This window comes from Rattus norvegicus, chromosome 2 (assembly GCF_021556685.1).
Source record: "Rattus norvegicus strain SHRSP/BbbUtx chromosome 2, alternate assembly SHRSP_T2T, whole genome shotgun sequence".
Lineage (NCBI taxonomy): Eukaryota > Metazoa > Chordata > Mammalia > Rodentia > Muridae > Rattus > Rattus norvegicus.
In genome coordinates this window covers 155,145,435-155,168,266 of record NC_141535.1, presented here as the reverse complement: position 1 = coordinate 155,168,266, position 22,832 = coordinate 155,145,435, and the positions used below count along the sequence as shown (strand labels likewise).

General features: G+C 44.0%; 1 long non-coding RNA gene across 1 annotated transcript in view; it reads right to left on the bottom strand.

Annotated features, from left to right (window-relative positions):
• The window catches only part of Tox3l1 (TOX high mobility group box family member 3 like 1), a 32,436-nt gene extending 14,484 nt beyond the window's left edge, over window positions 1-17,952 (bottom strand). Inside the window, 2 exon segments of the long non-coding RNA NR_131117.1 lie at window positions 9,752-9,896; window positions 17,879-17,952. This is a non-coding gene — a long non-coding RNA (TOX high mobility group box family member 3 like 1).
• Between the last annotated feature and the right edge of the window lie 4,880 nt (window positions 17,953-22,832).

Below are 22,832 nucleotides of genomic sequence, written 5' to 3'. Positions count from 1 at the left end.
TTAAATTTGACAATGTTAAATTACCACATGTCAGAATTCAAATAAATCAATGCTTTTCATACGTTACAAAAAGATATTTTACAACTATTAGACTGGCAAGAAGATGTCAAATTCAAGGCTAGCCTGGGCTACATAGTGAGCCCAGATCTCAGAAAACAAACTAAATCTCTGTATCTGAGGTTAGGGACATGGCCCAGGGGACAAGACTTCTTGCTGCGCAAACACAGGGATCTGAGTTCAAATCCCAGAACCAGGTAAAAGGCTGGCCATAGGAGAGCGTTCCCAGAGCTATGGGGGTGGAGACAGGAAGATTATTGCTGGCACTTGTTGGCAGTCAGGCTATCTCCAAGGTCAGTGAGAGACACTGTTAAAAGTTAGACAGAATCCCAGATCAATAAGGATCAATCTCTGGTCCTGTGTGTCTGTGTGTCTGTGTGTCTGTGCATCTGTGTTTCTGTGCTCACCATTCTCTCTATCATTGTCTCTGTCTCTGGGTATTTCTCTGTCTCCCCCAATCTCCCTCTTCTGTGTGTGTGTGTTTCTCTGTCTCTCTCACTCCCCCCCCCGTGTGTTTGTGTGGGTATTTTTCTGTCTCCCCCACTCTCTCTCCTCTGTGTGTGTTGTGTGTGTCTAGTGTGTGTGTGTGTGTGTGTGTGTGTGTGTGTGTGTGTGTGTGTAAAATACATTGCTTATTTTCCATATGATTCATTGTACATTTTCTTTAAAAAACTTCTATGATGATGGTAATGAAATGTTGAAAATGAGCAGGGAAGACAGAGGGCAAAGAGGAAGAGGTAAGATAAGAGGCTGGGATGAGGTGAAAATTGCCTGTGTGCAAGTTCACAGCCGCAGAGCAGGCACAGCAAGCTCGGAAAGCCACAGGAAGCAGTGCAGCCAGCTCCACCTTTCCCTGGCAACCTTCCTGACAGTCCGGTCCTGTTGGTGCTGAGCTCAGGAATCCAGAAAGAAACATTTGATGTTTGAGGGGAGTCACTGAAATCTGAGGACGCAATGTTGACTACCTCTCTCTAAGGCAAATTATCCAGCTATTGGGGTTAAATCTGGCCAGTGGGGAGTGGAGAGAAGCAACGCTACTCAGGACAAAATTCAAGTTAAGACTCTATTTCCCTGTCCTTCCAGAAGCTCACTACAGTGCTGCCTGGTTTTCTCAAATGAAACAAGTTTAGAAACATAAGCACTGCAGTACCCATTTCCCTTCACGCATGGTGGGACTGATTCACATTCAAAAACTAGCTGGAAAGAAATCGCTCCAGTTGTTAGCACTGGTTTTAATAATTCCTGCAGTTTAAGTGACTCCAAACTGTGCTCTAGAGGCAAACATTAAATAAGAATTGAAAACACAGTTTACATCACCTTCCGTGTTAAAAGTTGGTAATTAGATAAAGTTGAAGATGATCTTGAATTCCTGATGCTTCCGCCTCCATTTCTGGGGTGAATCGCCATACCTAGTTTTATGGGCCCTGGGGCTCGAACCTACAGCCTTGAGCATGCTTAGGCAAGGGCTCAACAGACCTGCATTCTTCGCCTAGTGTTTAAAGTTTTAAAAACCTTGGCAGCTTCTGTTGCTCTATCTATCCAATAAGGCACACAGAATAGGTATTATCTCTTTTATGAATGAGAAGATATAAAAGTAATTAACTTAAAGATCAAAGGCACACAGCTAGCTAAACCAAGCTGGTGTCAGCTCAGGGCTCTGTTATTGCTTCCCAGTTTTTCCCATGTTGACCTTTGGGAATCTCAGCCTGCCAGTTACCCAGCATCATTTTATAGAAGCAGTACTCCGAGCTTGACTGGAGCGAAGGGAGGTTTGAAACCTCAGGGGAGTGAGTGAGTTGTGAACGGGAGCAGGAAGTCCACTCTTAGAGCTCTTCCTGTCTTCATCAGATGCCGGGAAGCAAAGGGAATTCACGCTCTCTCTCTTTTTAACTTTTTGTTGGTTCTTTGTGAATTCCACATCATGAACCCCAACCCCACTCATCTCTCTGTCTCTCAGACCTACCATTCACCCTTGCTACCTCCCCCCTCCAGCAGAGAAAAAAATCTCATTGTGAAAGCTGTCATGTGTCACAGGGTGTCCCACAGTGTACCCTTTATTCCACACTTCTTTGCTTGCAAATGTTCATTGCAATGATTTGTTGGTCTGGTACAAGGCCTCTGGCTTCTGCTATGCTATCAATACTTCCCTGGGACTCCTCTGGACATCCTGTTGTCCTATGTCATGGAGATCCTGTAGTTTTGGGTCTGGAGGTCTGACCCCTTCATGTACTCCAGGAGTTCATCAATGGGGTAAATGTTGGGGTGAGCCAGGGAATTGACTCTTTTTACAGCCTCTTGAAACACGGGATCCAGAGAAGGTAAAGGAAATTTCTTACATGACATGTAAAAGTTTGCTATCCTGACATTTGCCCTAAGAGAGTAGGTAAAAGTACTGGAAAAGGAATAAATATTCAAGGGATAGGAAAGGCCTCCGCAGGAGGAATGGTGAGGATCAGTTATGAGCACACAAGGCATCATTTAAGTTTGTTTATTTTAATATGTTTGCAATTTGAAGACTAAAATGTTAATAAACTGACAAAATAAATGGAGAAACAGGAGATGCTAAGATGTAACTAGGTGATGGCATTTGCCACCCATCCTGGTGACATCTGTTTGATCCCTGGAACTTCGGTCAAGGTTGAAGGACAGCACTGACTCTACAAGGTGGTACTCTGATCTCTGCACATGTGTTCTGACATGTGACTCCTGCCCTAATAATACATTCAGAAAATTCAAATGAAGAAATAAATACTGTTAAAATCAAAGCCAGACTCCAGAAGAAAATGGAGTATTTCAAGTAGAAGACCATAATCGTAATTTTTTAGGGGTAGTCTAGCTTATTTTAATTCATAAATCTTAAGAGACCTCATTTGAACACAAGTGGAAGTAATTTCGGTCTAAGAGAATGGTCTGTCCAATTCAGGGAGTGGTGGTGGTGGTCCTTGAAGCTGTTAGGGATGCTGGGACAGAGGTCCTTGCTATCTTCAATGTGTGGTCGCCAAGGTCATTTTGTATATCCCATGCCTGGCCTATAAGAAAACGGAAAGCAGCACGGAAGGGACAGATCTTGTGAAAGCACAGTCCAGATGGGCCTTAGTTCTGCTTCGGTGAAACCGCTGCAAGGAAGTTGGGCAACGTGGCCGAGGTTGACAGGTGCTACTGTTCCGATCTGGGTCCCTCTACGGCTCATGTGCTGAAGGCTTGGCTCACAGCTTGGCGCTACTAAGAGAGGGAGATTCTCTCTCTCTCTCTCTCTCTCTCTCTCTCTCTCTCTCTCTCTCTCTCTCTCTCTCTGTGTGTGTGTGTGTGTGTGTGTGTCTGTCTGTCTGTCTGTCTGTCTGTCTGTCTGTCTGTCTGTCTTTGTCCTGTGATACCCAGAGCAACAGGGCCAATTTAATCACAGATTCAAACCCCAGAAACCATGAATCCAAACAAATCGTTCTAAGTGGAGCATCTTGGTCACTTCTTACAGAGACAGAAAGTGAATCCTAATAGATGCAGTGAAAGTATGATGGAAAAATTTTTGATTAAAAAAAAAAAGCTAGTCATCTCTGCTATAACTACCTAGGAGTCTCAGCTATTAACCTAGGCAGAGGCTAATTATCATGATATCCCTAAGGCTCTGAAACTTACCTCTTAGGGCCTCTCACTAGTGTAGGTCTCCTAAGGCCCCAAGCAGAGTCTGTATTAACTACCAATTATTAAAAATATAATACATTTATTATTATTATTATTATTATTATTATTATTATTATTATTTGAATTTATATATGGTATGCATCTGTGTGAATGCGGATACCCATGTGCCAAAGCATGTACATGGAGGTCAGAGAAAAGCTTTCAGGACTCAGTTCTCTCCTTCCACAGGAGTTTCTAAGAATTGAACTCGGGTGTCATTGGTCCCATATTTTCTTCTTTTTTTTTTTTTTTTTTTTTTTTTGAGAAGGAAGAGTTGGTCTCATGCATGCCAAGTTGACCTCAAAGTTGCTAACTCTCTCCACCTCCCACATGCTGTACCAACCACCAGGACCAGTCTCTGGTGATAGGGATTAGACCCAGAGCTTTGTGCATGCTAGGCAAGCACGCTACCAACTAAGCTACATCTGCAGCCCATGCGCACCACCTTCTCTGTAACAAGCTGCTCTAAGCACACCAGTTAAAACATTACACTTATTTCTCTCGTGCCACTTCTAAAAATCAGGGATGAAGCAGCCTACCTGGGTGGTCTGTATTGGGCCATCTCGGGAGGTTACAAAGTCATCACCAGAGCTGCAGTTATCTGAAGACCTGACCAGGATGGCTCACATGACATAGGCTAGAGGTCTTGGTTCTTTCTTCATGTTTCTTTTGAGTATTCTCATAACACCGTCCGTCACTGGGTTTCCCCATAGCGGATGTCCCAAGGGAGCTGAAGTTAGTGGTGTTTCTATATCCTAACCACAGAAGTGACGCCCTGTCGTATCTGCTGCATTCCATTGGTAAAATACAACATCAGCTCAAGATGTAAGAGGAACTACACAAGGTCGTGAATACCAGACGCTACAGATAATCTTCATAGTTGGAAGGTAGCTAACCACTAGGCCTTAGACATGTGTTCACATAATATATTTTTGCAATATTTAGAAAATTAAGACATCTCTATGTTCTTTCCCAAAAATCATATTAGTTTTTAGTCCCATTAGATATATCTTTTTTCTTATAGGATCTTACTTGACACTCTGTAAATTATTTTAGAACTTGGTAAAAATTACTTCATAAACCAAACCAAAACCATAGTGTGAAGTCCTGATAGGAATATCTCTCTCTCTCTCTCTCTCTCTCTCTCTCTCTCTCTCTCTCTCTATCTATCTATCTCTATCTCTATCTCTATCTCTCTATCTCTCTCTCTATCTCTTTCTCTCTCTCCCCCCTTTCTCCCCCTCTCTTTCTCTTCCTCCCTCCCTCTCTCTCTATGTGTCTCTCTGTCTCTCTGTGTTTCTCTGTCTCTCTTATCTCTCTGTCTGTCTATCTGTTTTTCTCTCTCTCACTCACTCTCTTGCTCTCTCACCCTCTGCAGGGTCTTATGAATGTACACCTGGCTGTAAATCTGAACTCTCTATGTAGGGAAAGCTGACTTGAACTCAGAGATCCCCCTGTCTCTGACTTCTGAGTGCTAGCATTAAAAGAGTACACTACCACATTGGCTTCTAATCCAGATTAGATTTTTTTTTTTATCTTTTATGAAGTGCTTTCTGGGCTGGCTGGACTTTTAACATTGTTAAAACTGTTATAAATTATGGGACTTTTGAATTTGGACTAAATGTATTTTGCATTAAGCTCTGCCTAAGTATGGCCCCCATAGACTCATGTGTTTGAACAAGCCTATGGGGACCAGGGAGAGGAATGTGGTGGTTTGAATATGCTTGGCCCACAGGGAGTAAGAAGGTGTGGCCTTGTTGGAGGAAGTGTGTCACTGTGGGGGTGGGCTTTGAAGCCCTGTCCAGTGCAGAAAGGTCAGTCTCCTGTTTGCCTTCAGAACAAGGTGTAGAACTCTCAGCTCCTCCAGCACCATGCCTGCCTGGATGCTGCCATGCTTTCCCACCATGACGATAATGAACTAAACCTCTGGAACTGTAAGCCAGTCCCAGTGAAATGTTGTACAGATATAAGAGTTGCTTTGGTCATGGTGTCTCTTCATAGCAATAAAACCCTAAGACAGAAGAGTTATGTTCAGTTATCTGAATAGGTACCAAGTCTATAAATTAATTATATATCTCTCTGTGCCTCAAAGTTTTTATTCAAGAGATGAAGAGAGCAGTTGCAATGACTGAGATAACCTTCCCAAAGTGTCTAGAATGGGTCTGGTACACAGCACTTGCACAGTAAGTGTTATTTGTTTTTATTATTGAGTCTCTGAAAACTCACTAACCTCAGGAAGCCAAGTTTGGATGTCTTTCACAGTATTACAGCAAGTTGTAATTTCAGTATTCACTTCAGATGATTGCATACATTTGTATATGCTGCTAACAATGACAAGAACTCATAATAAAGACCTCTAGAGCACAAAAGCATTTCCTGGTAGCAATATACATGGGCATGATGATTTTGGTAACGTGTTTATTAGTGTATCCACATAAGATAACTGTATGTACATCCTACATCAACTTTGCTCCTAGTTGTAAACCTAACAGCAATTATGCTAGCATCTACCAAGAGGCATATGGGAAATATTCATAATGGCTTTATTCATGTTAACCCAACATGAAACAATCCAAATGCCCCCTGACATGGTACAGCATGTTAATGAGGAGAGATGAATACAGCAATGAAAAGAACCAATCTCATCAACATCATGTTGAATAAGGGAGTCCAGAAACAAAACCCAGATAGTTCAGCATGAGGGGAAGGGGTATAAAGTTGGGTGGTGACCTAGTCATGGTAACTATTTCTGTGATGAAACACCATGACCAAAGCAACTTGAGGATGAAAGGGTTTATCTCCCTCACAGTTCCATAGAATGGTTCATCCTCAAGAACTGTGAGGACAGGAACTCAAGGAGGGCAGTGTGGGGCTGTACAGAGGTCTTTGTGCTCTAGGGGATCTGGAATGCTAAGCACTCAGGGTAGTTCCTTCAAGGGAAGGAATGCAAAACCTGTTTTCTGCCCAGAAGGCTGCAGCGCAATGGCTTTCTAGCCTGGTGACCTTTGCACAGTATGTATATCTGAAGACTTTCCGGCACCAGATTCTCCTCCAGACCCATTCTCGTAAGTTTGTTGATCTCAGTCAATCTACAGAACTTATTTTTATGGAAGATGTCACACGCACTTCACAGAGTTCTGATGTTCACATCTAATCTATATTTAGCTGACTTTGGTCCTCAACGAGATTTAGGTATGTTTTGTTGTGCAAGTGGGATTGAGTTAATCATCCCAAGAAGAATTTTCATCCAATTGTGCTGTGTCTAAATGTGGCTAAAATGAACAACTCAGTGTCAGATTCCTGAAGTTTGAACCAACATTGGCTACTGAGTCATGCTGGTATGAACGGCCTTCTTGCCTTCCATGGCTCATCTCTCTGCTGACTGTGGAAGTTGAAGAGTTCCCCGCAGGGCCGGAACCTGGAGTCAAGAGCCAATGCAGAGGCCATGGGGGAACACTGCTCCTTGTAGCTTGCTCAGCCTGCTTTCTTATAGAGCACAAGATGACCAGCCCTTGGGAGTCCCCACCCACAGTGGACTGGGCCTCCTCCATTGATCACTAAGGAAGAAAATGCCTTAGAGCTGGATCTCATGCAAGCATTTCCTCAACTGCAGTTTTCCCCTTTCAGATGACTCTAGCTTATGTCAAGTTGACATAAAACTAGCCGTCACAAGTAGGGAGGTGAGGAGGACCGAGAAGGAGTTGAGGAGGGGATTAAAAATTAATCAATCTTTCAATTTAAGATTTGGATATTTTATTATAATCTGTACTAAGAAGATTTCTAGCCCATTCTAAAGTTAGTGATGGAGCCAAGGTGTGATGGCAGATTCCTGTATTCCCCATACTTGGAAACATGAGACAGGAGGATTATGAGTTTAAAGGCTATAACAATACAAAACAAAAGTAATGGCTGGGCTGTGGAGGTAGCTGATTGTAAGGTGCTCGAATTCAAGCACGGGGACCTGGATTGGCATGGAGCAGGCCTGTAATCCCAGAAGGAGACAGGAAAACACTAGGGGCTTGCTTGTCAGCCAGTCTAGCCAATTGGTAAAGTCTGGGTTTCAGTGAGAGACCGTGTCAAAACTAAGTGTGGAGAGTAATTGGTTGAAGAAGATACTGGATACTGTTCTCTGTTTTCCATAGGTGTACACACACACACACACAGAGAGATATGCACATGTGTGTACACTTTCTCAGTTACTTTTCTATTGCTGAGATAAAACACCCCTACCAAAAGCAACTTGGGGAGGAAAAGGTCACATCAAAAGAAGTCAAGGCAGGGACCTGGAGGCAAGAGTAGATATAGAGAGACCAGGAGGAATGATGCCTACTGGCTTGCTCCCATGGCTTGCTTAGCCTGTTTTTTTTCTTTTATAACAGACAGGACCCAAGCCAAGGAGTGGCTAGGTGGTCTGGATCCTCCCATTGTCAATCAAGAAAATGCACCCCAGCTTACCCACAGACCCATCCAATAGGGCCAATTTTTCTGATGAGGTTTCTTCTTCAAAAATTACTCTAGCTTGCTGTCAAGATGTCATAAAACCAGGCAGCAAGTGTGCATATACTCTGTATACACACAGAAAGAGTAGTGATATAAAGAAACCCTCTGCTGATAACACTAACATAGGCTGGCAAGGAAAGAGCCTTGACAGTGATTGAGGGCTAATCAAGTTTCATTTTGCCAATTCTAAATCTTTATAGTTAAGAGTTGCCAAGCAGTGAGTGATAGAGAAGAGCCATGGGTTTGTTCTTTAATAGTTGTGCCAATTTCACTTATTTCCAAAACGTTTAAGCGCCAGTACTCTCTGTGGTGATAGCCGTACTATCAAGGCGCAAATGAGACATAGCTCTTGACCCACAGAGCCAGGTCTGCTGGGACATGACAGAAAGTCAATCAAAAGCGAACAGCTGAGACTTCTAGTGGGAGTAGAAGTAAGTTCTCTGACCCCGCGGAATGAAGCCGGAATAAAATACTAGAAGCAGAAGCTGAGATAAGTCCCTACAGCTATGCTCCGAGGGCTGAAGACAACTGAACATTCTAGGTTAGGAGGGAAGGGTGGGAGAGAAGCTTTGAGCACACAGGTACACGGGAGAGGCCCCAAGGAACGCAACAAGGTTGCAAGAGACACCCACGGAGAGGAGATCCATTAAGCCCTGTGCAGGGCTTACAAAGCAGTTCCACCAGCAGGAGAAAGGCATGGCGCCACATATCCTAGGAATGTTTGTCTGCCTTCAGTGTGAAGAAAGGACGAGAGAGGGAGGGAAGATTAAGGGAGATCTGGCTTGAGGTCTGTTGCAACAAAGCAAGCTGTAGATGATGGTATTTAAACTAAGGCAGTAGAGATGCACCTTGAGCAATGTTCTGAAGTAGCAGGACGGGTTGGCTCAGCAAAGGAAAGACGGCTAACTTCCAGCCTCTGGCTTCAGCGCCTGTGAACTGTGGTGACGTTCGCCTGTACAGAGAGTAGACGGAAAGAGCAGCCTGCCACTGAGAGCGATTTTGAGGAGGTCAGGGAGTGGGAGCTAATGAGTTTCATCCATGCTGTGTCTTCAGTGCTTGTGAGATGCCGAAGTGGAGATATTCAGTCTTTAGTTGGTCCTTGAAGAGACCAGTCTAGGAGCCAGTGCTGCGCAGAGATGAATTCAAACCATAGGAACAGCGAGAAGCAGATTGAGTTCAGAACACCTAGGAATCCTCATTGGTAATAGAGTGGCAGTAAGGAAGGAGTATTTCTCAAAAGACAGGAAGGAGGAGCACAGAGAAGGAAGGAAGCCAGAACACTACACACGGGAGCTTAAGGAAGGGACATCTTTCAGCTGGTGTCAGGAAACAGAATGTAAAGGTGCCAGGAGGTTGCATCTGGGAAGACTTTATCACCTTCACAGGCTGGGTACAGTGGTACACAGCTTTTCCCCAACACTGCCAAGTCAGAGGCAGGCAGATCTTTACAAGTTCAAGGCCAGTCTATACTACATAGTAGGTCCAGGCCAGTCAAGGAAACAAAGTGAGATCCTACCTCAAGTAAACAAATAAACAAACACCACGGGGCTGGAGAGATGGCTCAGCAGTTATGAGCTCTTGCAGCTCTTGCAGGATCCAGGTTTGGTTTCACAGTTGTCTGTAACTCTGGATTGTGGGGATCTGACATCTTCTTTTGGCCTCTGTGGACACCAGCATGCACAGGTACCCATAAACATATGTAAGAAAACATGCACACATATACAAGAAAATAAATAAATCCCAAAAGCAAAACAACAAAGACTCCAGCGGAGATGTATTTGCCAAACCTCAGAGATAAAACTGGCTTGAAACAAAGGCCAATGGTTATGTGTCTAATTCTCAAGTATCCACCTCATTCCTGGGCCTCAGAGCTGCACAGCCAAGTCCCCTTCCTAATTTAGAAACAAATTCATTCATATCCTAGTTTTAGACAGCAGCACCCTCTCACCTATTTACCCATAAAGGGATTTCTTACAGGGTTCTAGTTAACTCAAAGCATGGCTCTGAGGGTCAAAGAAACAATGCTTACCATTTGTATAGCCACTGACCACACGGTTAGGAGGGACGACTAACTATGCCATGGGACTTACCTAGCAGAAATGTCCCTGCTGCTGCCACCACCTTGTGCTGGGTGCTCGTGGGTCTGGGATCTTGTCAGCAGAACCTCTCCAAAAGCAGAAACCTCCTCAGTTGTGCAAACCAAAGAACGGCAAGACCTCTGCACTACTCTCAACCTATCTGCCGTGTCAGGTGGGGTTGTTTTCTGCATGGCAAAAGCGTGATCCCAGCTACATTCCAAGGGAGTCATGGAGATGTATTTCTTTAGCTTCCCAGCTTTTGAAGCTGGAAAAGCCAAGCTACAGTGAGATTGGAGACATGTGAAACGTCTGCCTCTCTTCTTTTTCTTCTAGTTTGCTTTCTGATGCTGTGACACAGGCCACAACTAAAACTTGGGGAAGAAACGCTTTGTTTCACCTCACAGGTTGCAGTCTAACATCGAGGGAAGTCAGATCAGAGACTCGAGACAGGAACCTGGAGACAGGAGCTGAAGCAGAGGGCACGTAGGAGTGCCTCTTACTGGCTTGTTCGTTATGGCTTGTTCAGCCTCCTTTCTTATATCATTCAGGGCCAGTAGCCCAGACATGGCCCCACCCACAATGGGCTGGATCCTCCCATGTCAATCCTTTAATCAAGCAATTACATTACAGAATTATCTACCGGTCAATCTGCTGGAGGCATTTCCTCAACTGAGGTTCCTCTTCCCAGACAGGTCCAGCTTGTGACAAGTCGCCAAAAAGAAACCACCCAGTACACTTTTCTTCTCATGTGCTCACCATTATCCCATGATAAAATAACAAGCCACAAATTACCAATATTGCGACATGTTCCTGCCTCTTGTTAGGCGATCATTCCTGGTACATAAGAAACTACATGCATCCATTCTCTGTGAGACACAGAACCTCATCATTAACTTTAAGGCATGTTTTGTCCTCACCTGCTACAACTAAGTATTGCTACCCTCATTTGTGTCAGCTAAATTGTGAAGTTAACCACAAATGGAAAGGGAAAAGAAAAGGAGGGAGAGAGGAAGGAAAGGAGAAGAAAGTGAGGTCATGAGGCCATGCATGGTCCTTATAACTTCCTTCCTCTGGGACTTACGCAATGCTGCCCACACCCTCAGCCAGAGGCTTAAACAGTTAGTATCATCGACCTGAGGAGATGACCTAACCCTCCTTCCTAAAGAGTCTGAGCCTCTTATGACTTGACATGCAGACTTCTGTGGTTTTGCGTGGCCACCTGTCTCCCAACTCGACTGATATAAGTATAGGACACTTATATCAATGATCTGTATAGGGCACTCTAACATCTAAATATTCTCTCACTCCTTCGACATACGCCAGAAACCTACTTCCCCGTTTAAAATCAGAATTACACATCTATAACAACATGCACAATCACTTTTGTTTGTCATTGTTTCTTGTGCACTGTGATGTGTGGGGTGCACACATGCTGTGACGCTCGTGTGAAGGTCAGAGGACAACTTCGTGGAGTTGGTCCTCTTCCTCCACCTGTACATGGGTTCCAGGGATCTTGTTCAGGGATCGCTATGGAAGGTGCTTCATCTGCTGGGCCATTTTGCTGGACCAACACACCCAACCTGTTTCTTCCAACACACCCAACCTGTCCAGGAGGCTTGAGAAATTCAAAAGCACCAGGTCAGCCTCAAACCCCAGTTCAATGAGACTACTCTTGTATGCTCTACAGAAAGAGTCCTCATCCCAGTAGCAAAACTGTTAGAACAAAATTATTCAGACTTGCAGGGGCCAGGCATGGTGGTGCCTGCACACCTTTAATCTCAGGACTCAGAGGCAGAGGCAGGCAGATCTTTGTGAGTTTGAGGCCAGCCTGGTCTATGTAACAAGTTCCAGACCAGCCAGGGCTACACAGTGATGTTCTATCTCAATAAACAACAACAACAAAAAAAAAAAAAACCCAAAGTACAACAAAAACCTTGCAGACATAGGGAGCCAAAATTTTAGAAGTGAGTCATTAGGTCATTAGTGGTTGTCAGTCACACTTCCTGTGTGTTAGTTCTGAAGCCATTGTGGTCATGGGAGACACACGCTGGTTAACTGACAAGTTGTAGTTCCCTGGGTGCTTTGTTAACTGAGTGTCCCAAGGGACCTAAAAGCCCATCAACTCATGGATGGTTTACAACGGTGTTAGCTTGTTCATCAGCAATAAAGTTTCAGGCCAGAAGCGTGGTTAAAGTGATATCAGAGAGTTAGGAACTTAGTAGGTCTATATTGATGGGGGTAAGAATTTGACATGGAGGAAAGATAAAGCTCTATCTGTAGGAGACACATACTACAGTTAGGCAGACTGCTACCATCTCCTTGGAAATGTGTCTGTCTGTGCGATCAACCTGCCTCTGGGTGACTGCCTGACTTTGTAGGGCAGGTAGCTTGATCTACGAAGTTCAGCTATCGGACAGTGCAGCAAATGTGTTAAATGATTACACCTTGATGTAAATTAGTGCCAGTGGGGCAGTCAACCTTGAACTTATGTGGAATCTGCATTCCTGGCATATATGGAGAGTTTTTTTAATGTAATTTTTCTTGTTGCTGTTTTTGAGGTGGGGTCTCACTTTGGAGTTCTGGCTGTGCTGGAACCCTCTCTGTGGACCAAACTACTCTTGAACTCATAAATAAATGGAGAGGGGAAAAGAAAGGAATGGGGAGAGAGGAGAAATGGAGAGAGAGAGAGAGAGAGAGAGAGAGAGAGAGAGGTCCACTTGTCTCTGTTTCCCAAGTGCTGGGATTAAAATCATGTATCATGCACCACCACATCTAGTCTGGCATAAATAGTATGTGAATTATGTGCAAACGTTAGTGTATCCACGCACATATATGTGCACTTGTGCCGTGGTGCACTTGAAGAGGTTAGAAGACAGCTTTGGGGAGTCAGTTCTTTCCTTCCATTTGTTAAGGTGGGTCCTCATGGCTAAAGAGATGGCCGAGTGCGTAAGAGCACATACAGATCCTAATATTCACACCGGGTGGCTCACAACTGCCCACACCTCCAGCTTCGCTGGAATCTAACACCTCTGGCTTTCACAGACACCTCCGCTTGTGCACACGGACACACACAGCACATATACATACAAGAACAGGTGTTGCTTTTTTAAACGGCGGACTCTTTTTTAATTAATTTACCAATTAGCTAATTTACTTCACATCTTAACCAAATTTTCCCCTCCCTCGTCTCCTCCGTCCTCTCCTCCGGCCCCCTCACCCCCACCTCACTCCATCCTCTCCTCCTCCCCTTCTCCTCAGAAAAAAGGAGACTCCCATGGATGTCAACGGGCCTTGGCATATCAAGTGCAGTGAGACTAAGTGCATCTCCTCCTATTGAGGCCAGACACAACAGCCAAGTTAGGGGAAAGGGGTCCAAAGGCAGGCAATGCAGTCAGAGACAGCCCCTGCTCCCACTTTAGGAGTCCCACGTGAAGACCAAACTGCACAAAGTGTTACACATGTGCCTAGGTCTGTCCCATGCATGCTCCCTACTCTCATGTAGAGGATAAAGATGTCAACATATGAGTTGAGGGAGACTAAGAGTTCTACCTCTGAAAGTGCGGAGACTGCCATGTAGACTTGTTAGATAAGAACATAGGGTAGAGTGCACCTTTAATCCCAGCACACGGGAGGCAGAAGCCAGCTTGTCTACAGACTGAGTTCCAGGTTAGTCAGGGCTAATAGTAAGACACTGTCTTCAAAGTAGTAGTAGTAGTGGTGGTGGTGGTGGTGGTGGTGGTGGTGGTGGTGGTGGTGGTGGTGGTGGTAATAGTAGTAGTAGTAATACAGTGTACATGAAAACGTTTAGTGGCACAGCATGGGTAAGCAATGGATGGGTCGCACTGCCTTGAAGATCACCCTGAGCCGTGCACTGAGGAGCCAATGACTTTGGAAAAGGAAATAAGACCTCGCCATGTTTTAGGGACATGACACGGCATGGTGGTATAAGAGATCACAGGCTTTGAGATTGAGCAGAACTAAATTTGACTCTTCCCTTGTACCCATCAGCAGAACCCTTTGAGCAGGTCCCTCAAGTTCTGTTGTATGCAAGTTCATCAGTTCAGACTAGATTTGATCAGTGAAAGCGCTCAACCCCACACGGTGATAGCTAAATCACAGGAGTTGTTCTTATGGCCACGTGCACAGTATATGGTCAAGATAAGAAACTGAAGAGATGGGCGAGTGGAGAGGCTGTGCTGGCTAGTATCATGTTAACTTGACATGAGCTAGACTCTGGGAAGAAGAAACCCCAGTTGGGAAAATTCTCTCACCAGATTGGCTGGTGGGCAAGCCTATGGTACGTTTTCTTGCTTGCTGACTGACGTGGATAGTGCAACCTGACTAGGGAAGACTAGGAAAGCAGGCTGAGTGGACCTGACTCCCTTTGGTGATGGATTGTAATGTAGAAGTATACACTGAAATAAACCCTTCCCTCCTCACGTTGCTATCGGTTCTGATGTTTTAGTACAGCCATAGAAACCTAAGTCAGAGGCTGATGCAAAGGCTGACCAAGAAGTAATGAAAGACCAAAAAAGTAATGATTATGGAACAGAAAGGAATGGACAAACATTAGATTATACTCCCTGGTGAGCAGAGGCCAGGTGTCCTAAGATGTGAATGGCAGCCCTCAGAATGGTCCATGGTGCTGACTGGGCATCGTGGCATACATGTGTTAACTGAGCACTGTTACTATGTCAGCTTGGTCTACGTAGGGATGCTAGGCCAGTCAGGATTGCATAATGAGACTGGTCCAAAACATAAAAACAAACACATTTAAAATAAAATAACAAAATTTAAGCCATGCTTGGTGGCACTCAGGTGTAAGCCCAGTTTTGATCCAGTAGAGACAGGAAGTTCATGGTTATCCTCAGCTACATATTGAGTTCAACATTAACTTGGACTACACAAGATTCTGTCTTAAAATCCCCCCAAATAAAAGTCAACCAAATGGGGGTTGGGGATTTAGCTCAGTGGTAGAGCGCTTGCCTAGCAAGCACAAGGCCCTGGGTTCAGTCCCCAGCTCCGAAAAAAAAAAAAATCAACCAAACAAAAAGCCCTAGGTAATTGATGCGAAGGTTGGGGACGAAACCTTATTAGTGAGATAGGGGTCAGAGAACAATTTGTATGACATTTCCCCCCACCCCTTAAAATTAGTTTTTAAGGCCTCTGCCTTCATAGCAGGAGTGGCGGCCACTTCTCCCATCAATAAAAACCTGATGGAGAGGTGGGAACGATAGAAAAACAGAGCTGTGAGTGTGCGTGGAGAGAGTCACAGCCGCAGAGGCTACGGGACACAACCAGGCTAGTGAGTGGCCCGCACTACCATCCGAGGCCATGGTGATGTCTAAGTTGGAGACTTCACTGAGAGTCAGGTCTGGGGCTGAGGTCCTGCTGCAGCCAGAGGCTGTCTTGATGTTCATGGCCACTGTTGCCACCAAAGGCCATGTGGATGTCCATAGTCTGGGCTGCCCCTGAGGACCTTATCTGGGTCTGTGGGCCTTTTGGAATGATTAGTTGTTAAGGTACAGACATTGAAAACATACTTAAAACATAAAACAGACATGCGCGGGCTTCCCACTAAATGAGAACGTCAGCAGCGTAAGTGTGTCAAGAAGGAAGTGAGGCTGCAAGTCTGAACAGCACTGGGAAACACTAAGGGCCCCGTGACTGGCTGCACGGTCTCTGTCTGAGGAAGTGGCTGAAGCATGCCCAGGTCAAGGCCTTTCATTTCCCCTTCACAGGACTTTAAAATGGAATTTTCTGAAAGGACTGATTTATTGAATAGTGTAAGAATTTTCCACTTGACTCATTAAGCAATATTAATTTTTTATTAATTAATATTAATTAATGAACATGTCCAGAACCAGAGAACCTGTAGCATGCTGTGATGAAAACTATCCGGAAGTGGGTTATAGCATAGTGAGTCTCCCCTCATAGTCAAATGGGAGGACCCTAGTCTAACCTTACAACTCTCTGAAATATTCCACCAAATTCACATTGTGTGCCTATGTGAACATGACCTGTGCATTCAGTAGATGTGATTCTGCAAAAGCAATAACACAAGCGTAAATGAAACAGTGACCCGCCCCCATCCACTCTCCATCTTATTTTTTGCTGCAAGGTTTCTCGCCGAAATGCAAACTCACCCCTTTGTCTAGACTGGCTGTCCATCCACCTTACTACACAGTACAGTCTGTCCTTAAACTCACAGTGACCCTCCTGACTCTGCCTCCCGAGTGCTGGCTGCATCACCATCACACCTGGCTTTGCTTTTTTTTTTTTTTTTTTTTTTTTTTGAGAAAAAGATATTTTTTTACATGGGCCCGGCAGCATACACCTTTAGTCCCAGCACTCAAGAGACAGAGATAGGAGCTTCTCTATACGTTCAAGGCCAGCCAGATCTACATACTGAGTTCTAGGACAACCAGGACCACACAGATGGACCCTGTCTCAAAAACATGATGGTGGTGGTGGTGATGATACATTTTATTATTTTTAATTATGTGAAGGTGTGTGTTTGCCTGTGGGTATGTGCACATAAATGCAGGTGCCCTTGGAAGCCAGGGGCTTTGGACCTACTGAAGTTACAGATGGTTGTGAGACAGCTGATATGGATGCTGGGAACCACTACTATCATTTGGGTCCTCTGGAAAAAGCAGTAAGTGCTCTCAACCATTCATCTCTTTAGCTACTGACCTCTATTTTCAATCCAGAAAACTTGAGCTAGAGTACAGAGAGATGGCTCATTTGAGAGCCCTTGCTGCTTTTCTGGAGCCCCAGAGTTTGGTTTACAGCTCCCATGTCTGGCTTACAAACAAGGGATCCAACCCAATAATATACTCTTCTGATATGCATTTGCTTGTGCGCGCGCGCACACATACACACACACACACACACACACAAACACACACAGACACGCACACACACACACACACAAACACACACACACATACACACACGCACACACACAAACACACACAGACACGCATGCGCACACACACACACAGAGAAAGAGACAGAGAGACAGAGAGACAGAGACAGAGAAATAAATAAATGAATGAATAAAATCTTTTTTAAAATAAGAAACTCAAGCTGCCTCCAGTAAACTCCTACATGGATGGCAGTATGCCTCCTTTAACATGCTCATACAACTGTCTGATATGTTAACTTACCAGCCACGTATGTTTGCTGAGTATCTGAAGCATGGCTGGTCTAAATTGAAGGGCACTGTATTAAAGATAGATAGATAGATAGATAGATAGATAGATAGATAGATAGATAGATAGATAAGCAAGCCAGCCAGCCTTTAATCCCAGCACTCTGGGAGGAAGGAAGAAAACAGGCCGAGTTGGGGGTGGGGGAAGATACCAGTTCACACTCGCTCATCACCCATAGCTCCGGAGCCACAGTTCTCTTGAGAGGGGAACCAGCCTTCCTGGAAGCAGGTCTAGCAACAGGTTTGTTTGCATTGGGTTGTCTGTTTTATTGTATGTCTGTGCTCCTATCACACAAGTGTATGACCTTACAATCACCATGAACCACAGCAGTAAGACCAAGATACTTACAGGAAGACGCAAAGCCAAACCTCCTAAGCCGAACTTCGTCTGGGCCTTGTCCGCACAGTTCCGTAGAGCGTGGTCCTAGCCTCACTTCTGAGTAAGACGTACTTCCTTCTATTACATAAAAACAAAGCCGAAGCTCTGTCTGCTCAACAGGAACAAGCTAATTCTGTGTGTTCCCAGTACCATGGTTCCAAAAATAAACCAAACGCGTCAAAACCCCTGTCTCTGTTCCAGCAAAATTTTGATCTCACCCAGGTGACTTTTTGCTAGAGCACAAAAAGCAAGAAATGTAACAAGAAACCAAGTGGGGGCTAAATTGAATTTGGTTAAACCGTGTCTTTTTTCTTAGGTTCCAAGCTCCAGTGAACACCATACGCAGTGCAAATGTACTAGAAAGAAATAATAAAATAATCTATCTATGTGGCTAGGAAGAAATTAAGACAGGTAGTAAAATAAAGCTAGAAAGCAATGGGCGTGCAGTACTCGTCTTAGATCCAAATTACCCGGAAGTGAGACTTAGGGACGTTGATAATGCTGTCTGAGTGTGCCTACAGCTGTGCTGCATTAGTAAATAAACCTACTGAAGAGTAATGAAGAGAGAGCCCTGGGTCTCCCATATTATCGTCCTTCATTGAGTAGATCAAAATAGGCCTGCAAACTCCACACCAAAGGTTGCTCTGAAGTTCAAATCAGGACCTGAGACTTACACAGTTATAAAAAAAAAATGTGGCTCATGTATGTTTCTCGCCTTCAGCTCCATGTTGGTTCAAAGAAAAGGAATGAACTATACAGAATTTTAGAACAATTTTCTGGGGCCAGAGAAATGGCTCAGTGGGTAAAGTATGTTGCTTCGTGCAAACATGAGGGCCCGAATTTGGACTACCAGGACCATGTGAAGGGCCCAGCTTAACATTACAAATGCCATTTTGCTGTCAGACTCCATATGATTAACTTGCCCTCTGAATGAATTCAGCTACCGAAAAAACCCAACTTGTTCCAGGAGTCACCCTGGTAACAATCACAATTCCCATGGGCAAATAGCCATTCCACTCCTAGCAACAACCAATCAGTTCTTAAGGGGAAAGTAACTAGTGTCTAAAGTAGATTTATTAAGCTAGCAACCATTGCTCATACCAAGCTGAAATCATTACTAGCCAATAGAAGTACGCCAAGCAAATGTCAGCCAATCATCTGCCAAGTTGGAAAGTCCCTCATCCTGCTACTACGATAAATAAGCAAAGCTTGTACCAGCTCAGCACCTTCCACACCATCCACTGTGCTGGGGAGGTTAGAGGGTCCAAGCTGAGATTTAAATAAAGAGTCTTTGCTTTTGCATACGAGTTGGACTTCTGATGGTCTCTGGTGATCTATGACGACCTCACAATCGGGGCAGAACACCGTGTTTAAAACCTGATATGGAGGCCTATAGCTGCAATCCCAGAACCAAAAGGCAAAGGCAGGAGAGCTGGGGGAGAGGACTTGCTAGCCAGACTCTACAATAGATGGGCACCAGGCAAAGGAGGGACACTGTCTTAAAACATGAGGTGGAGTGTGATAATAGGAGAGCGAGATGTTGTCCCCTGCCCACATCAGGTGTCTGCACCCGCATATACACATAAGCATAAACACACAGACATTACACGCATACTAAATATGGATGCATGTACCTGCACAGATGAATGCACTTGTGCACACAGGAACATACACATAAGTGTGCACACTCAGAGGGAAAGAAACAATTTTTTTATTATTAAACTAGGGCTAATGGGATGGCCTATTGTTTAACGGTACTTGTCAAGCACAACTACCAGAGTTTGATCTCTGATACAGACATGGGGAAGAAGGTGAGTGAGTTCTGCAAGTCCTCCTCATACACACACACCGTGGCAAGTGCACAGTCACATCCATACATGTAAACGGATGTGATTTAAAAATAAAAATTAAAATAACTTTTTGGCTGATTGTTTTTCCTTCAGAGTTTTTAATATCTGTTGACTTCAGCTCTTTTTTGCTTCTGACCAATGAATAAAAAGAGGGGTAGGAATGTTATCTAGGGTGATCTATAACAAAGCTAATATCCTCTGAATGTGGCTTAAATGTCAATGCGCTTACCCTGGACAGTCTATGGCCATGTGTCTCACAGAGATGGATGTGCTTGGCCTGTGCAGGCATTACCTGTGGTTTGTTTTTAAATTCCTTAACGTTTTCTGTTTACCCTAAATGTGTATTATGAGGGCCTTTTTCTGATGTGGCCCTTTTGGAAACCTGAAAAAATTTAACTCTTTACTCTGTTAGAAGCAGCTGATGAGTGTTGGTTAGAGCGACATTAGTGTTTGATTGCTTTTATTATTAAAAGTAATGACATTCACTGTCCTGTCTTCAATAGGCCTGACCTGTGGAAAGTCACACACTTACCCACAAACCCACATTCTACATTTGGGGAGTTATTTCTGGATTCCTCCTGTCCCAGACAGGACAAAGCACCTTCCCTGTTACCAACAGAGAGAGCCACTGTGATTTTCAACGTTGTAAAATGATTCAGTGAATACCTTACAATTGTTAGGGACCACAGATGAGACAATAAGGCTGGAAGGATAATGTGCCAAGTGACCACTTTAAAGACTGGGTAGGACAGTGAACATTGGTACTTCTAAGAATAAAAGCAAACAAACACTAAAGTCACTCTACGAGACCCCCATCAGCCTCTTCCAACAAAGAGTAACATTTTTTCAGGTTCCCAAAAGGGCCACATCAGAAAAGGGCCCCCATCATAAACATTTAGGCTAAAGAGAGAACTTTAAGGAGTTTAGAAATAAACCACAGATAATGCTTAACCATGGTGAAGCACTCTGAGACTGAACCTAGGTTAGACAACAAACAGGCCCAAGGTTCTGGCTCTAAGAGCTTTATGGGACAGGTAGGTTCAGCCTTACCCTCTTTAATGGTCACACAGTAGAACATATGATTTTCTTATTCTGTGTTAGGAAAACAACAGTCATATTGAGCAAGCTTTTTAAAATTACACTGTGTAGAAGACTGTTATAAGTTTACAGATAAGGAGACTGTTATAAGAATCAGATAAGGAGTATGTGATTCTCCTGCTAAAGTGCTCTTTTCTTTAAGAAAAAAATAGATTTATTTTATGTGTAAGAGTGTTCTGCATGCATGTGTATAGGGGCCCCACCTGCTTGCCTCATAAACTGAGAGGCCAGAGAAGGGTTTTGGATTCACTGGAAATAAAGATGCAGATGGTTATGAAACACCATGTGGGTGCTGGAAACTGAACGTGGATCCTCTGGCAAATCAGCATGTGCTGTTAGCCGCTGAGCCATCTCTCCATCCCTCTGGATGCATTTCTTTATACCCTCATAGTGGTGAAATTCCAACTTATAGTAATATATATTTGCCATTACAAAAGATGGTTCCAATAAATTTTGGGTGAGTTTCCACATGAGCATAATGTCTCCATAATCTATTATGACACTTGCTATCACTTGACTGAACACTTTTATAGTTTTGGCTTCTAAAAAATTAATTATCCCTCTTTCACAAAATTATAGTTAATGTGATTAATGTAGTTATTGAGTGAGATTGTGTAGTCTGGATTGTGGAGACACGGGACTTAGATTTCATCATAATTCTCCACTGAAGCAGTGACAGCGTTCTAAAGTGCTCTGCGTTTGAAGTAAGTTTCGCATATAAAATTGCTCCACAAGGCTTAGTGAAGATCCACCATCTCTAACCCTGGACTCTGACCTCATAGGTAGCAATGAATATCCTAGTAAGATCACCAGTGGAAGGGGAAGCCCTTAGTCCTGCTAAGACTGAACCACCAGTGAAGGTGCTTGTTGGGGGGAGGGCGGTAATGGGGGGAGGATGGGGAGGGGTGGGGGAGGGATTAGGGGGATGTTTGCCCGGAAACCAGGAAAGGGAATAACACTCGAAATGTAAATAAGAAATCAAGTTAATAAAAAAAAATGTCAAGAAATTCAAAGTCAGCCACAGCGATGGATACCTACGATCCCAGCACTCAGACTGAAGCAGGAGTCCCATGAATTTCAGGTCATTTTGGGTGTATAGGTAGACTGTTTCTTAAAAGAAAACTAGAAAGAGTAGCCTACAACATGGTTTCATGGGTGCCTTGCAGGTGTGTGGCCCTCAGTTTGTCCCTTTCATTATGGTTGATTTTATGCGGGCGTATGTGTGTCTTCCTTAGGATTTTACTGCTGTGAACAGACACCATGACCAAGGCATGTTGTCTTATAAGGACAATACTTAATTGGGGCTGCTTTACAGGTTCAGAGGTTCAGTCCATTATCATCAAGGCAGAAACATGGCATCATCCAGGCAGCCATGGTGCAGGCAGAGCTGAGAGTTCTACATCTTCATCAGAAGTCTGTTAGTGGAAGACTGACTTTCAGGTAACTAGGGTGAAGGTCTTAAGCCCACACCCACAGTGACACACCTACTTCAACAAGGCCACACCTCCCAACAGAGCTACTCTATGGGCCAAGCATATGCAAACCATGACAATGCATGTGTACATGAGTATTGTGTATACATGTATACAATGTATATGTGTATGTGTATATGTGATATGTATGTATTCATCACACTGATTCTGTCCCTCTGGGGAATGCTGGCTAACACATTATGTAAAGATGGAAGAACAATGTCACAAAGCTGTCCTCTGACCTCCACATGCATGCTCTGGTACATGTGCTCACATACACACACCACCACAGATAATAATTTTTTAAAAAGAATTAAAATGGAGAAGGGCGTCGGGGTGAACCATATAAAGAAACCCAGCTTCTTTGTTAACCATGCCAAGCTGCCCCAGAAGCCCATGTCAAGCTCTGCTAGGTAAAATTTCCGTGTTTCTACTGCCTTGCATGTGAATTCTTAGTTTTCTCATTTCTTATGTAATTTTCTTAATATTTTTCACCTTGTTTTT